The sequence below is a fragment of the Bidens hawaiensis genome, unplaced genomic scaffold (assembly GCF_021521415.1).
Source record: "Bidens hawaiensis isolate Kalapana, Puna unplaced genomic scaffold, B.hawaiensis_p1.1 tig00077253_1, whole genome shotgun sequence".
NCBI classification, from domain to species: domain Eukaryota; kingdom Viridiplantae; phylum Streptophyta; class Magnoliopsida; order Asterales; family Asteraceae; genus Bidens; species Bidens hawaiensis.
This window is the reverse complement of record NW_027503314.1, coordinates 1-16440: the sequence shown is the minus strand read 5'-3', so window position 1 is coordinate 16440 and position 16440 is coordinate 1. Positions and strand designations below refer to the sequence as shown.

Below are 16440 nucleotides of genomic sequence, written 5' to 3'. Positions count from 1 at the left end.
GCACCCTCGTCAACTGGCTGGTCGATAATCTGCACCTCCGCTGCCGCAAGTGGAGGAGGCTGGACTAAAGGCTCCGGAACGTAAGGGGCACACACCCTAACCCCGGTCACGAGACGATTGTATGGGCCGTTGGGGCCCTCAAATGCATGAACAATACGCATGCTCGAGCAATGGCTCCGGTCCAGCGTGCACGGAGATCCCTGAGATACGTAAATCACCTACCCTCGGTCTGTACCCCAAGGAAATCGCAATCTGGGTGGCATACTGGCCACCCAGCAAGGACCCTCGCGACTGCCATCGAAAGTACGCAGCAAAGTAGTCTACAAATCCCCAAGCGAGGTTGTAGGTTGTGCTGGTCAACAGGTACCTCAAAAAAAGATAGGGCACGGAGCCGTAATCGACACCCTATTAAGTATGTATCCCTCCAGCCGACAAGCACACGGCAACCCCGTATACGTAAACAAATTGTGGCCGCACGAAGCTCCGTTGTCACTCGTCTTTTCTAGAAAATCATGCACGTTTACAAGTAGTTTAAGAGGCATAATCGACAACCTATTAAGTAAATTTTATAACCAGATGTGCACTGAATGGTCATCCATGACCTTGGAACGAAACTTTTCAAACGTCGCGCCGATTTCTGCTATCTGAGTATTAACCACTTGAATGACATGCGCCGCAATGGTGTCCAGCGTATTGTTAGTCCCTTAGAGGTACCTTTTCAAGTTGGCATGCTGGCTCAACTGTTTGTTGTGTACTCTCCGTAGTTTCGGTGGTAGGGATGAGCAAATTCGGTACCGGTACCGATTGGTACCGGTACCGGTACCGATATCGGTACCGATTTGGTACCGTCGGTACCGAATCAGTACCAAAGTTTTGAGTTTCAGTATCAGTACCGAACTGGTATTAGCGGTATTTCCCGAATTTTTGAAGATTTCGGTACCGGTACCGGTCGGTGCCAGTATGGTACTGATCTCATCTCTATTCGGTGGTCGTCAATCCAGCAAGCTACAAACTTTTTTTTGTACGGCTCCAACTAGTTGTCACGAATATAAATCAGGAATCTAACAAATTAAAAGGAAATGTTAATGAAATGTCTCTCTAGACTGTTAATATAAACCCAGGCATGAAAAACTTACCGTGTCCTTGTGTCTTTTTAAATGGAGTTCCTTCTTACGGCAATTATCATCAAAGCCTTGGGTTCTCAGAGACCTATACAAAACCTTTAACCAGTATGCGAATTCCTCCATGATATCTGTTTTATAAAGACTCTTAAACTTTTTTCCTTATGTTCGCAGAGATGTGCCGCTTACATAAATTTTTGGTGGCATTAGGGAAGACTACGCTACACGACTTCATAAGGGCTCGGTCCGCGTCAGTCACTATTACGCGTGGATCTATACAATCCTCGAGCATTCCTTTAAGTTTCTCGAGGGCCCATGTGAAGTTCTTCTCTTATTCCCTAATTAAAAATGTGTGGGCGATACAGAATGACTTTGATGTCGATGTCACACTAACAAACTGAACAAACGGCCACTCATACGTGTTCATATTGTAGGTCGTGACAATCAACAACACCTCGGGGAATGCACACCAAATTTTACATGAATTATTATGACAGAAGAAATATCCTCCGTCCTGCCGATGGAAGAATTCTCCAGGGTATAGAACACGGAACCATTGTTATGGAAAAAGTTTTCCAGTACTTGCATTGGATTTAATAAAACTTTAATAAATATTGTAGATATTGGTTTTATATAGTAAAACTAGGAAGGTTTTCAACTACCTTCATGTAACGTCCGCACTTTTGATAATTATTAAATAAAATATTATAAGTTTAGTAATCATGTGTAGTGTGTTATTATTTAGATTAATTAAATAATAATAAGATGGAAGGATAAGATTAGGGTTGTCATGGACTTAGAATGATTATGGGCATAAAGCCTATGGGCCTAATAGTATATAAATCCTAAGCATTCCCTAAAGCCCTAAAACCCTCATTCTTCCATCTTTCCTCTACACACTCAAAACACACACAAACACCCCTTCCCTTATTTTGGCTAGATCTAAATCCAACTAGGGCAAGTTTGTGTTAGATCTTCATCCAAAAGAACAAGAAATGAAGCCTTAGTCCCGTATCCAATCAAATCCGATGCAAAACCGGATCCAAAAGGCATGTTTTAGTTCAAAAGGCTAAGTGTTTGAGGTCGGTTTGCCATGAAACTTGGTATAAAGGTAGACCGGGATGTAAGAAACAAGAAAAATATAAACTTGATAAGCCACGAGTTGACGGGTTCAATATGGAACGAACAAGTGACGTTCGGGCTGTGTAAAAAGGCAAGTAGACAAAGTGGTTGTGACCCAAAACCCATCAAAATGGTAAAACGGGTCATAAGGAAAGTTTAGGAAGAAACATACCTGAAAGAATGGAAAAATGAAGACACAAATGATCTGAATCGCAAAACAGAAAAGAATTGCATCGGACAGCCATGCAATGCGATTGGGTGTTCATTCGATGCGACTGGTTGCTCATGTGATGCGACTGGTTGCTCATGCGATGCGCGTGGTTGCCCATGCGATGCGACTGGTTGCTCATGTGATGCGACTCGTTGCTCATGCGATGCGACTGGTTGCTCCCATGTGATGCGACTGGTTTGCATCCATGCGATCCGACTAGTTTGCATCCATGCGATGCGACTCGTTTGCATCCATGCGATGCAATTCCTTTTAGCTATGCGATGCGATTGGTTTTACATGCGATCCAAATTGTTGTAAAACTTAACCCGACTCATTTTTCTAATGCATTAGGGGCTCTCCCCCTTGGACCCTGCTAGGGGATGCCGCCCCTAGACCCCCCTACCAGGGGCGCTGCCCCCAGACCCCCGTTCGTTAGGGACTTCATTAACCTAGAGGTATGACTTGTTTAGAATTAGTCAATTAATACTTATAATTATTACACAGTTAGCCATGCACAGCTAAGGAAGGGTATTACACTTAACTCAGAGTGAAACCGACTACAGGTGAGTTCTAGCCCCTTCACTCTATGACGTTTTTCGGGGCTGTGTGCATACTCCTATGTGATAGTTAATACACTTACTTGAGCGGTAAGTGTATGATATGTTTATGATTATGTATTGAATGTTATTATTATAGAATGTTTATATGAATGAATATGTATATATATTTATATACATAGCCAGAAGATATGTAAAGTATACAAGTTTGATAACAAATGTATGGATGATTGACGAGACTTGTATGGATGTATGGTTATTCAAGACAGAGGGGCCAGACCCTAACAATATCTGAGACAAAACGGACCAGACCCTAATAATATCTGAGACATAAGGGAGCAGACCCTAATAATATCTGTGACAGAAAGGACCAAACCCTAATAATATCTAAGACAGAAGGGAGCAGACCCTAATAATATATGTGATGGTAGAGTTCGAATAGCTTATGGTATACCATAGGAATTTATGAAAGAAAGTACGTAAGTATGCATGTAAGAACGTATGAAAAAAGTAATAGTAAGTAGAGTATGGCATACGTATCTTTGGACACGTATAAGTAAAAATATGAATGTAATGTATGATAACTAATTAACTAGAACTAACTAAGTGTAGCTGACTTTTAGTATGCACGCATGTGAATAGGATAAGGCATGTTGCTTGAGGAGAGACACGTGGCAAATAAATGAAGACTGGCATCAAGAGAAAGAAGATTCACGTGTTGTTTATATTTTTCATTAGACTTATGCTATTATGTTTAAGATAAGTTAACTTTTGTTAAGACAAGATTTTATGATTTGTAATATATTGGTTGATGTGTTATGATTCCGCGAAAGGTTTTAATTAACTCTGATCTTAGAACTGTGTTTACGAGTAAATCCAACACCCAATATAGGGCACCGAGAATGGGGCCTTACACTTCATGGGGGTATAACCAATTTTCTCCTGATCTTTAATATTACTCACTGCGTTGATATGTCCTTTATTTTGCATCTGTAGCTGGGAAACTGCTCACGTACGGCTACGTAAATTTGAGCCAGCCTCTCCGGTGTAACGTCGCAACCAGATTAAGTTCAGCGCTGTTCATTTTCCTGAGCTGCGCGTACCCCTCCTCAAATCAAACGGGATCATGGTTGCGTGTCTCGTTTACTACTTCAAGCCTCCAACAATAACCTGCCACCGCATGCCTCCCTAGGAGTTTAAATGGACAACACTTTTTAATACTACCGGTACGCCTAGCCGTGGCCTTCAGTTTCATTTCCCCTCTACGATTACATGCATGGTCCGCACCATTCTTCCTTAACCATTGGACCACAATAACACGCCCATGCTCACGTCCTCTCTTCTTGGCATAATCCTCTAACTCATTACGGGACTCAAAAATCTGAAACATTTTTAAAACATGTTCAAAAAATAATAATAACTTAAACAAAACATATGGTGTCTTACAATATCTGTTTTATACGAAACCGTCGATTCGCGTATGTAATCAGCATCATAATTATCATTATCATGTTCGTATCCCTCATAATACGGTGGCACTTCTATCGGTACATCGGGCCAAGACCGGGTTCCGCAATACGGTGCCTCTCCTACTGGTAAGTGGTACGAAGAAGAAGACTGAGTTCCGTAATATGACCCGTCAATTGGTAATTGGTACGATGGCTGACCGTAAGACTGTTCAGGCTGACCATTGTAACCGAAATACTTCTGGACAAACGTAATGGTAACATATCTTAGCTAAAAAGCAACTAATGACTTTATATTAAATAAAATATACAACGAAACCTAGTTCAAATCTGGTAACCCCAGCGTGCTAGGCTGTGATCGTTATGCACGTATCCCCGCTCCTCCACATTCGAGTTTGGAAATAAATTGTTGAACTACGACATATTTTTTTGCGTCTCGGGTGGTGAACTGGATGTGTGTATGTGAATGTATAATAAAGAGAAGGGAGGAGGAGTTGGGGAGCTCAATAATTCACATTCGACCCAATACACTTCATATAGTACTATACATGACATATAAGTTACGACATGAGAACAGACAAAACTATCCTAGATTGTCGTAGATTGTCTGTACAGATACAACAGACAAAACAAAAGGTACCCCTATACGCGACGTATAGTACTATACTCTGTATTTAGGGGAGTATGGGGTCGTACCCTAATTTTTACATCAACCCGACCCAACCACTGAAGCTGCTGTAATAAAGACAAAAATGTAACTATTATCCCAATCAAATCCAATATTTTTTTACGACAAAAGCATTTCTTTTTATAATAGTATATGCTACTCATCACCAGCTAAATTCTTCATAAATCATAATCAACATTAATTAATTACACACACACTCTCCCTCCATCATCGCTACCATGTCTCCCTTAAAAGTGTTAAAACCCTAACAACCTCCACTCTCTCTTTCTCACACACACATTTTCACTCTACACACTTATCCTTATCTTTTTTTCTTTGTCTATAATCTCCTGCTGCTGCAAATCTATAATATTTGATCAAGAAGTTGGTAGATCACTGAAGGAAGATGATGAGGCCACTTGGGTCTGTCATTATTATCTTACTTGATCTGTTTATACTCACAAAATCAGAGGTTTATATTGTAACAATTGAAGGAGAGCCTGTGGTAAGTTACAAAGGAGGTGTTAATGGCTTTCAACCAATTGCTAATGCTGATTCTGATCAAAAGATTGATTTCACTAGGTTAGCTTTTTTTTTTTTCTTTTTTTAAATTAAAACTTTTTTTTATTAGTTAGTTAAATTCATATTGTTTTATGTTTAATTCTCAGTGATTTGGCTGTATCATATTCTAATCACCTCGAACAAAGGCACGATACGCTACTTGAATCGTTATTCGAAGACGGAAGCTATAAAAAGCTTTACAGCTACAAACATCTCATCAACGGCTTTTCGGTTCACATTACACCGCAACAGGTTTAATTAAAGTTACAAAAATGATATTTAACAAGTAGAATTTGGATGATTATTGATTACTTATCTAGTTCAGTTTCATTTCTTGTGTTGTTTGAAATAATATTATTAGGCGGAGATGCTTAGCCGAGCCCCAGGTGTGAAGTCAGTGGAAAGAGATTGGAAAGTGAGGAAACTGACTACACACACACCGCAATTTTTGGGGCTTCCGACGGGGGTGTGGCCCACGGGTGGAGGGTTTGACCGGGCTGGGGAGGAAATTGTGATTGGGTCCATATAAACTTCGGTAAAAGTTGTACCAAAAGAACATCAAAATGCCATAAAACTTTGATTCTAGATAATGTGAGACAAGTTTATATGGTAAAAATGATGTTGTAGCAGCTAATATGCTAGCTAGGTTAACTATGTTGACCTCTCTAACATGGTGCTTGGAAACCTGGCTAATAAAATTGCTAACATGCGTTTTGCGTTAACATTTTTATCATCCACTATTTTGTTACACAATCATGCTTTGTATTACAAATAATCATGCCCTTTGACTTTGAAGTCAAATATGGTGTCTGATTAACAATGTTAATATTGTTTTACAGTCATACTGCTGCAATTGCTGCGGGTAACAATGGTATCCCAGTGCAAGTGCAAGGATATGAATTTGGAAAAGCAAGTGGAATGGCCCCTCGTGCAAGGTGAATTTCATCTAAAATGTATTCAAATGTTATCATAAATTTACTATTTTTCAATGTTTTAAATAATAATCATGTGTAAACAGAATTGCTGTTTATAAGGCACTCTACCGGATGTTTGGAGGATTTGTTGCTGATGTCGTTGCTGCCATCGATCAGGTTCGTTTACATCATTGTTTATAATAATGCTTACCAAAACACATGTCAAGAGTTATCTTTTATGTATTTAACATTTGTTAACCGCAGGCCGTTTATGATGGTGTTGACATACTGAACCTCTCGGTTGGGCCTAACAGTCCACCTGCCACCACAAAGACCACATATTTAAACCCGTTTGATGCTACACTTCTCTCGGCTGTTAAAGCTGGCGTTTTTGTTGCACAAGCTTCTGGAAACGGAGGCCCGTTAGCCAAATCCATAGTGTCTTATAGTCCATGGATCGCCTCTGTAGCTGCTGCGGTTGATGACCGAAGATACAAAAACCATTTGACATTAGGAAACGGGAAAATTTTAGCTGGCCTCGGTTTATCACGTGAGTTTCAGTCTTGTTTAATTTGTGTTTGCTCGTTTGACTTTAACCGAACAAATGATCGAACACAAACGTGTTTTTCTTGTTTGCGTGCGTTCGTTAATAAAAGGAGCATGTTTGTGTTGGTTTATGCTCGTTTGTTAACAGTATAAACAAATGGTTCATGGACGAATATAACTGAACGTATATAAACAGACATAACTATGGTCATCATCATCATCATCGTACTCAGTATATCCCACCAATAGCAATGCTATGGTAGGGTCTGAGGAGGGTAAGATGTAGACAGCCTTACCTCTATCCCATAGGGATAGAGAGGCTGCTTCCGGTGAGACCCCCGGGTCGATAGTAGTTTTGCATCAAGCCTTGGACATAAGGCACATAGCACTCAATCATCGGGACACCGGCTGATCGGTGCATGTGCCCTTGTCTTTCGGCTATCAACGCCACCACATGATGCCTGATTAACCTTCCGCCACTTTTAACGTTATTTTCACGAGATTAGTAAAATAACGTCAAAATTAGTGCAATTTTACTTTTGCCCACCCGAGGGTTCACACATATATACATTATATGCGCGCACCGCAAGCAGGGCGTAATGAGTAATGCAGTTATTATTATAGGTAAGACTAGTTAAAAGTAATGTGAAAAAAATGTGTTTGGCCTAAAAAACTATTAAAACTAGATTAGGTTGTATCATGAACGAATATAATTGAACGAACACAACTGTGCTAAGACTAGTTAAAAGTAATGTGAAAAACAAGTGTTGGGCCTAAAAGGTCATTAAAACTAGACTAAGTTGTAACGGGCCAAAAAGTTTTAAATGAATATATTAACGATAGTAAGCTAACGAAGATGTAAACTAACGAACATAAATGAATGAACATAAGCAAATTTAATTGAACACTCACGAACATAAATGAATGAACGAGACATGCGTTTATGCTCGTTCATTTCACAAAATGAACAAAGTATTTTGTTCATGTTCACTCATTTGTTAATTAAACGAACTTCCCACCAAACGATTCACGAACTGTTCATTGCACGTTTGGTTCGTTTATGCTCGTTCATTTCACAAAATGAACAAAGTATTTTGTTCATGTTCGCTCATTTATTAATTAAACGAACTTCCCACCAAACGGTTCACGAACTGTTCATTGCACGTTTGGTTCGTTTACAAAGCTTTTTTGTATGGGCCGATCATACCGGGTTGGGCCGATCCGAACATTGTTTTCTAAATGTTTATAGATAGTGTTAAATATGATTATAGAAGTATATTATCACAATAAGATTCTAACCTTTTTAGAGAGATTTAGTAGGTTGCGTGTGTAAACGTAATGTTTTTATAAAGGTTTATTAGATTTTAATAGTCCCTATTAAATGGTATTGGCCGATAATAATCCCAAGTCCGTTTATCACCCCTGGCGGACCCAAATTTAAAAAAGTTGCCCCCAATGGTCCCCCGTTAAAAAGGACTTAACGGCATTTTATTTTTTTCCGAATTTCAAACTAATGTTTTAGGGGTTTTGATCAGAAGGAGGATACGAGTCAATTGATGTAAAACTTAGTTCGTAACAAAGCTCCAAAACGACGAAACAATGCTTCAATTCGGGTGTTTGAACTTCAAAAATTAACAAAAATCAAGCCATTTGGGTCCCCGTTTCGAGCTAAGTTTTACATTAATTAACTCGTATCCTCCTTCTGAACAAAAGCCCTAAAACATTAGTTTGAAATTCGTAAAAAAAATATAGCGCCGTTAAGTCCTCTTTAATGCCCGCGGGGGGGGGGATGATTGGGGGCCAACTTTTTTAAATTTGGGCCGCCAGTGGCGATAAACTGACTTCGGATTATTATCGGCCAATACCATTTAATAGGGATTATTACAGTCCAATAAACCTTTTATAAATTATTAGTCTTGCACATATAATGATAACCGACTGGACCACAAGCTGGAGCCACTGGTTTTTATATTACTTGAATTATCATTATTTATTTATTTTCTAACTTGTGATCAAACAATGCAGCTCCCACGAGTCCAAATCAGAAGTTTACCTTGGTTGCAGCTAATGATGTGCTGTTGGATTCATCGGCTGTGAAGTTTAGCCCTTCAGACTGCCAGAGGCCTGAAGTATTAAATGGAAATATGGTTAAAGGAAACATCCTTCTGTGTGGTTATTCTTTCAATTTTGTAAGCGGTTCCGCTTCAATTAAAAAAGTTGCTGAAACTGCCAAAAGCCTTGGTGCGGCTGGCTTTGTTCTTGCTGTAGAAAACGCATCTCCCGGTACCAAATTTGACCCTGTACCCGTTGGCATGCCCGGGATTCTCATCACTGATGTCAGCAACTCAATGGTAGTTAACATATAATATTTAAAACTCATCTAATGTGAATGTACATACAACCATACAATTGATCTGATTTTTATTTATATATTATTATTGGATCTTATAGATTATTACAATGTCTCTACTTCAAGAGACTGGACGGGACGAGTGAAGAGTTTTAAGGCGACCGGAAGCATTGGAGACGGGTTGGAGCCGATACTTCATAAATCAGCAACAATGGTAGCATTGTTTTCAGCTCGAGGCCCGAATATAAAAGATTACAAATTTGAAGATGCAGATCTTTTAAAACCGGATATTCTAGCACCTGGTTCGTTGATCTGGGCTTCTTGGTCCCCAAACGGAACAGATGAGGCTAATTACGAAGGCAAGTATTTACTTTATTTAATAAAATCATAAATTTGTATATTTAATAAAATCATAAACCTCATTAAACAGGCGAGAACTTCGCTATGATATCTGGAACTAGCATGGCTGCACCACATATAGCCAGGATTGCGGCTTTAATAAAGCAAAAGCATCCGCATTGGAGTCCTGCTGCTATTAAGTCCGCCTTGATGACTACCTCAAACACGCTTGATCGGGCCGAGAGGCCAATTTTGGCCCAACAATATTCGGGCTCTGAAGCAATGACTTTTGTCTCTGCAACACCTTTTGATTATGGGAGTGGCCATGTTAATCCTCGTGCTGCTCTTGATCCCGGACTCGTGTTTGATGCAGGTTCATTCCCAAAATACTTATTTCAAAACACACACACATATGTGTATGTATGTATGTAGAGGGGCGTTTATTTTAGAACCAATAATACGTTGAGAAGCTTAACTTACTAGATCTATATTATTTTTCAGGATATGAAGACTATTTGGGATTTTTATGCACAACACCTGGAATCGACTCTCGTGAAATAGGAAACTACACGCATCAACCTTGTAACTACACGCTCGGCCATCCTCACAATTTAAATTATCCATCCATCACCGTTTCCCATCTTGTGAGAACTCAAACCATAACACGAACCGTCACAAACGTTGATGAAGAAGAGAGCTACACCATCACTGCTAGAATGTCACCAGCCATAGCCATTGAGACAAGCCCTCCTGCTATGACCATCGGACCAGGTGCTTCACAAAAGTTCACTGTCACACTCACGGTTCGATCAAGCACAGGGAGCTACAGTTTCGGTGAGGTTCTGTTGAAAGGGAACAGAGGGCATAAGGTGAGGATGCCGGTTGTAGCCATGGGCTATGACCATTAGTTTGGGTTATATGATGCTATATTCTTTATAAAACCGTTGGGAAATAAGAAAATATGTAAAGAGAAAGTGGCACGGCGGTGGCTTCTTTCGATGCTATTTAGTTTTGCTAGTGAGCCAAGTTCGGGTTCTGCATGTATGCTTCGGGCGAAAGGGAAAGCGGGGTTCATTAGTTTTGGTAATGTGATGAAACGGGATGCATTATAAGTTTTTGTGTATGTAAAGAATGAAGTTTTGAAGTAGCCCATATGTGTTGGCATGTTTAAAGCTAAATTTCATTGGGAACTAGAAGATATATAATTCTATGTTTGTTTTAACCTATTTATGTAAATGTGTTCCATGTTCAAAGCTATAAAAAATGCTCTAATCAGATGAAAATCGTTATCAATTTGAAGTATAGAACCATAGAATAAATGCTCAAAACGATTAGGGTTTTGATTAATTTCGCTCTCTGTTACCATTTTTTTGGCGGCTCATCACTGCGGTGGTCACAAGTACATGAAACCTTTCTTATCTTTGAGGACGTATGTTTATTATTGGAATAATAATGTAGGTTTTTTTGTGACATATCTGAAGACTTAAGTTTGGGGCACTATTTATTTTATTAAAAACGTGGGTAATTTAACATATACGTTGTACGAATCCTAAATGAACAAAAAAATTTGCAACGGATGACACAGAGCAGTGCACGATATGGAGAGAATGAGATGTACTTTAAATGACGACCTCCCTATCACAAGTGCCTTTTCATAAGTATATTTAGATGATTGATGACTAATTGCATGATAGACATGAGAATGTTAGCTAAATAGGACAAATAAGAACACATTTTCAGGTAAGAAATTGTGTTGTGATAAATGAGGCAAAGCATGACCAATATGGTGTTAGAGACATATGAAGTTTTCGTAACCGTGATAAGGAACAACATATAAAACCATGGATAAATCAGAAGTCATATTGCGGTGGGCCTTCCGGTTCAATGAGTGATGGTGAGAGCTTGAGATCTTGTTGTCTCATGTTCAAAACATTAGGGAGTTTTTCAAGGAGCCTTCCCCCATAACCGGGCCTAGAGTTTTTCCACAGTGGTGAGTTTCTTTCTTGATGGTGTTCCCGAGTGAGTTAAAGCCTGGAACGTCAAAATTAGCATGGGCAGTTGATACCCGCTTCTCAGGCATTGGGGCATTTCCATACTCGTTAAATATAAAGAAAAAAAGTCATGCGTAGTAACACCGAAATCAGAAGTTCATATTGGTGAATTATGCGATGTGTTAATCCGAAACTGGGTTGATTACCCAACCCAATAGATGAAACGGACTTTGAAATAAGTTTGAGCAACGTGGGCTTGAATTTGTAGGTTGTCGGCCTAATAATTAGTAATTCATAACTTCATATATATCGACGTCATAATAATTGGCATATGAATAATATTAAGACATGTTTTGTATGGGGTAATAGAATGAGTGATGGAATAGAATGAATAAGGTAATAAAATGAATCATTATAATTCTATTTAGATATTTGGTTATCATGCGAGAATGAAATGATTATTATTGTGTTGTTTAGTAAGCTAGAAAAAGCGGGAATAAAATAAAAATAGTAGTTAGTGGCGATGGTGGGCGGCAGTTGTGATGGCCGAGAGCGATGGTTGGTGGTGGTGGTGGTGGTGGGCGGAGTTGATAGGTGGTGGTGGGCTGATGGGGGTGGCGAGTGGTTGGTGGTGGACGCAGGTGGGCAGTCGCGACGGTGGTGGGTTGTGGTGGTGGTGGGAGGGAAATGGGTGGTGGTGGTGGGAGGATGGTGGAGGTGATATAGTGTGAAAGAAGGATGTAATGAAAAAAAAAACGAGTATGAATGAAATATATTTGAGATGTTTTTATGGGGAATGGAATAAATGATTCCATTTCACTGGTCAACCAAACCGTTTTTTTTTTCATTCATTTATGATGGTTCATTCCATTCCGCCTCTCATTTTTACATACCAAACGCTAGTTTCTTATCAACGCCATAACAATTGATATTTGAATAATATTATTTTACTTTTGAATGGCCTAATATTATTTTACATATTTTACTTTGGTTGTAACGTAAATACTAAATACACATCATCTTTGGTTTCTCCATTGATTAGGATAAAGGCGAAGCACTGATGTTGATCTGGCATTTGACAGCTAATTGACTTGTCTTATTTGACAAAAATTTTAAAACCTTTTCTAATAAAATAACAAATATATACCAAACTGTAAATTTTGTGACAACCACATAACTTTAGTATCATACATGTCTCATGTGATCAACCTAGACTTCTACTATGGTATCCATAATCGGCTTCCACACAGGCGATTTTGGTGAATTATTATCTCCACACCCGCGGTCTAGAACCTTTCTTGGTATTGTAGCTTGTGGCGTGCATAAGACATTAGCCGAATTGGGACATCTTGAGACCGGTTTTGCAGGACATGGCCTACCGGTCTTGGCTACGTTCAAGAGCTTCCTTGTTAAAATGGTCAAGTCATCCGGACTCGTGTTGAATTTAAGGGTTGAGAAGGGGAGGATGAAGTTAGATTTGACCGGTTTTGAGTGGATGGTTAAGCTGGAGCGGTACGAGTCCGCTTTGGAAGATCTCAGCCGGAGTACATAAGAAGTGCATGGGGAAGTTGTTGATGACTTGATCAACCGTGGCTGGATCTTCATAGTCTTGTAATGAAACCATCCAAGTGCACCACTCTTATGCTCTCCGATGCGACCTCCGGTTTTCGAACTTTGGATGAAAAACAACTGCCCATCTTTTGTTTCTATCTTTATAATTACGTGACCATGTATTTAACAAGGTTGAGTGTCTTATAAAGATAAAAGGTATTGGTTGTGAAGTTAAATAAAAGGGATTGTGATGAAGACAAACTGGCCACCACCCGATGCTAAGCTTTGGGGATTCCGTTACTTAAGAAAAAAGTCTCTGGTTTTTTAAAGCTAACAACGATATGAAAATAATATATATTTAGAATAGAGGATAAGGTATATTATATACTAGATTTTCTCCCCCCGTATACAGGGGTTGTTTTACATTATTCGTTTTTAATATATATATATATATATATATAATAATATATTTGGATTTTAATTTTATTTATTGTAAGAAAGTTAATAATTAATATACTTGAGTTTGATGATAAAATGTTTTCACAAATAAATGATATATTATAATTCGATTTAAAAGATATCTGGGTTTGGTGATACCTATTACCCATTTATTTTCTTTATTATAAAATTGTTTCTTAATTAAAAATAAATCTTTTTAAAAATAAAATAGGATATTAATTTTTAGTATATTCTTATTTTATAGGATTTTCATATCAAATATTTGATGAGATTAATTTTTAATATAGTGAGATGTTATAACCCGTTTAAGAACTATCTGAGTTTGGTGATACCTATTACCCATTTATTTTCTTTATTATACAATTGTTTCTTAATTATAAATAATATCTTTTTAAACATAAAATACGGATATTAATTTTTAGTATATTCTTATTTATAGGATTTTCATATCAAATATTTGATGAGAATAATTTTTAATATAGTGAGATGTTATAACCCGTTTAAGAACTATCTGAGTTTGGTGGACCTTTACCCGTGAATTCTGGTCAAATGCGTGAAAAGCCTTCATTTACACATAAAGCAATCTGATGGCTTGAGAGAATGGTTGTTTTACATTTTTCGTTTTTTAATATTTATTTTTTGGATTTTAATTTTATTATTGTAAGAAAGTTAATAATATACTTAGGGTTGATGATGAAATGGTTTCATAAATAAATGGCATGTTATAACCCGTTTAAAAGATATTTGGATTTGGTGACTCATGACCCGCTTATGTTTTTTACTATAAAATTGTTTATTAATTATATATAATATCTTTTTTCTTTTTAAATTGGATATTAACTTTTTAGTATATCCCTATTTTATGGATTTTCATATCAAATAATTAGTAAGATTAATTTTTAAATTAATGAGATGTTATAACCCGTTTAAGAGCTATCTGGTTTTGGTAAGACTCATACCCATGAAGTTGGGTTAAATCAATGAGAGGTCTCCATTTAAAATTAAGCAATCTGGTAGTTTCCATAAAAAAGAAAACACCCACGTCACGACACGTAAGATTTTTTGGTCTTCTTTTATATATATTATAGATAGATGATATTAATGTCATGACATACCCACTGTATAAATATGAAATTTTATATTCTCATATGTTTTTTAAACTTTTTTACATGCTCATAATCCACTCTCCCTAAAAACAAATACTTTATATGTTTTTTTTCGCTCAATTAGTTTATGAAATTTATAAACTTTTAATAGAATAATTAATCTCAATTTAACGCTAATTAAGCCTCCATGTTTTTTATTTTTTATCTTTTAAGCTCATGTTAAAAAAAGTAGGCCTAATTTTCAAATGTTTAATTGTTTAACTTAAACACATTTCTAATTTTAATCTTCTGCTGCGGAAACAAAGCAATCAAATGACTCAAAAACACATGATTAATATCAAAAGCTTCAAGAACCTCCAAAGGTTTCTTGAGAAAACTTAAAAGTTCACAATTATTAATAAAACTCAAAACTAACAATCTAACAACTTCAACCCTATTTAGGGTAAGTTAAAAGGCAAAAGTGAAATTGCACTAATTTTGACGTTATTTTACTAATCTCGTGAAAATAACGTTAAAAGTGACGGACGGTTAATCAGGCATCATGTAGTGGCGTTGATAGCCGAAAGACAAGGGTACATGCACCGATCAGCCGGTCCCGATGATTGAGTGCTATGTGCCTTATGTCCAAGGCTTGATGCAAAACTACTATCGAGCCGGGGGTCTCACCGGAAGCAGCCTCTCTATCCTTATGGGGTAGAGGTAAGGCTGTCTACATCTTACCCTCCTCAGACCTTACCATAGCTTTGCTATTGGTGGGATATACTGAGTACGATGATGATGATGATGATGATTAAAATGCAAATGAAGACAAAATAAAAGTGTGAGAATGATTTGTGTCTGCACAAAAAAAACCCTTAAAAAGAAATTCAAAAAAAATAATAAAAAACATCATAACTCAATATATATATAAAACGAAAAAAATTAAAAGGCCAAAATGTTTCCCCCGTTATTCCCGTTAAAAAAACGACGAAAAGACACAATGCCGAGAAAAAAATGTATAATGTCGAAAATGAACAAACAACACAATGATAAACCAAAAAAGACACAACAAGATTGCAAAATATAACACAATGGCGAACAAAATGTGACACAATTTTGAGTAATATAACATAATATCAAGAAAAAAAAGACACAATGTTAAGAAAAAAAAAGACATAATCAATTACGAAAATAAACATAAAACACAATGCTAAACAAAAAGACACTGTGATCTTTTTCACTCAACATGTGTTTCTTTTCTTTTTTTTTTTTTTTTTGAGAACGAGAAAAACAGCGAAAACATTTTTGTGGTTTTACAGTTTTTGTTTTTTGTATTAAAATTTTACTTTATGATTTTTTTTAATTAATTTTTTATTATATTTTTGAGGGGTTCTTATATGGCTATAAATCCTCCTATTTAAACTAAACATAAAATAGATAACATGGAATGTAGATAAACCTAAAAATCATAAAAGATAAACTAGTATAATTAAAAATCAC

General features: G+C 37.3%; 1 pseudogene across 1 annotated transcript; it reads left to right on the top strand.

Annotated features, from left to right (window-relative positions):
• Nucleotides 1-5534: 5534 nt before the first annotated feature.
• On the top strand, nt 5535-10871 carry LOC143606801 (subtilisin-like protease SBT2.6; annotated as a pseudogene). The gene is made up of 10 exons (XR_013148817.1): nt 5535-5726; nt 5813-5957; nt 6067-6467; nt 6545-6640; nt 6724-6796; nt 6884-7169; nt 9191-9514; nt 9605-9874; nt 9946-10227; nt 10356-10871. The product of XR_013148817.1 is annotated as a subtilisin-like protease SBT2.6 (transcript).
• Nucleotides 10872-16440: the final 5569 nt, after the last annotated feature.